Here is a 1,431-nt window from a genome sequence, read left to right on the forward strand (position 1 = left end):
AGGAGGGAGGGAGAAGGGAGGGAAGGAAGAAGGAAGGAGGGAGGGAGGGATAAGGGAGGGAGGGAGAAGGGAGGGAAGAAAGAAGGAAGGAGGGAGGGAGAAGGGAGGGAAGGAAGAAGGAGGGAGGGAGGGAGGGAAGAAAGAAGGAAGGAGGGAGGGAGAAGGGATGAGGGAGGGAAGAAGGAAGGTGGAGGGAGGGAAGGAGGAAGAAGGGAGGGAGGGAAGGAGGGAGGAGGGAGGAAGGAGGGAAAGGTCAAAGGCCGACTTTGACAGGTCAGGTACTGAGAAGGATGCGTGGAGTCGGCTGCTAATCACTCAGCAGATATTTTCTCTGAGAGAGCAAAACTTAATTCTCTGGGGCTGGTGATAAAGGGGGAAACACACACACACACACACACACTCACATGCACTCACACACACACACACAGACACACACATACACACACACACACACACAGACACACACACACACACACACACGTCTTATTGTTGAAGCATGCTCACGTTCTCTCTCTTCTCTCTGATTTTTTTTCTCATCCTTTTTATACCACCTAAGACAAAATTCTCCAGGTAAGGAAAAGGTCCCCTCACAGCTACAGTCACACATTCTCCAAAAACAACCACAAAAAATGTTTTTCCACCTCACCCCACACCTCTCCCCCGACACCTCTTTCTCCCCCCTACACCTCTCCCCCTGCACCTCCCCCCCGCACCCCGCACCCCTCACGTGGCCCCCTTCTGTCCGAGCACCTGGACGTCGCCTTGCCGTCTCTGGGGCACACAACATTGGGGGCTGGGATGTCGTGTGCCCCAACTACTTGTCACCGGACCCCATGTCTGCTGTGCTCTCCGGACAGTGCAGCCTGTGCTCAGTAACCAGGGAAGGGGGAGCAGCCTTCCTCCCGAGGCCCACACACACTTCCCACCCACGACACACTTCCTCCCGTCCCTTCCCAGCCCCCGCTGCATCACCCCAGCGGTGGCCTGAGCTCCGGGGCCCTAGGGCCGGAGCGAGACTCAGAGTCCTGCCCTGGTCCCTCGGACCTGGGGTGCTCAGGGGTCAGGGCTGAGGTCACCGCTGGCCTCGAGGCTGAGCCGGGTTCAGGTCACGAGTGCAGGAGACACTGGCTCTTCCTGGCTCAGAGGCGAGGACTCCAGGTGTGGGGAACCCCAGGCTAGCCCGGGCCCCAGGGCAGAGAAGACGCTGTTTGTCCCTGTTTGCCAGCATCTGGGCCAGCTGCACGGTCCCGGCTGTGCCCTCTGCCCAGACCAGGGGCTGCCCTGTGCCCAGGCAGGTGGTGCCCTCTGCTGGAGATTTCAGGGACAGCCAGGGCTCTGTCCCATCGGCAGCACAGCCTGCCCTCCCCCGCCCCTCCCTGGCTACACAGCCTGCCCTCCCCCTCTCCCCCCACCGCACAGGCTGACCTCCCC

At 60.3% G+C, this 1,431-nt stretch overlaps 1 protein-coding gene across 1 annotated transcript in view; it reads left to right on the top strand.

The window, feature by feature from the left end:
* Col26a1 (collagen type XXVI alpha 1 chain) overlaps window positions 1–1,431 on the top strand; it is a gene marked incomplete in the record, with an annotated part of 23,365 nt that overhangs the window by 8,132 nt on the left and 13,802 nt on the right.

This window comes from Psammomys obesus, unplaced genomic scaffold, assembly GCF_907164565.1.
Source record: "Psammomys obesus unplaced genomic scaffold, mPsaObe1.curated_primary_1811, whole genome shotgun sequence".
Taxonomy (NCBI): domain Eukaryota; kingdom Metazoa; phylum Chordata; class Mammalia; order Rodentia; family Muridae; genus Psammomys; species Psammomys obesus.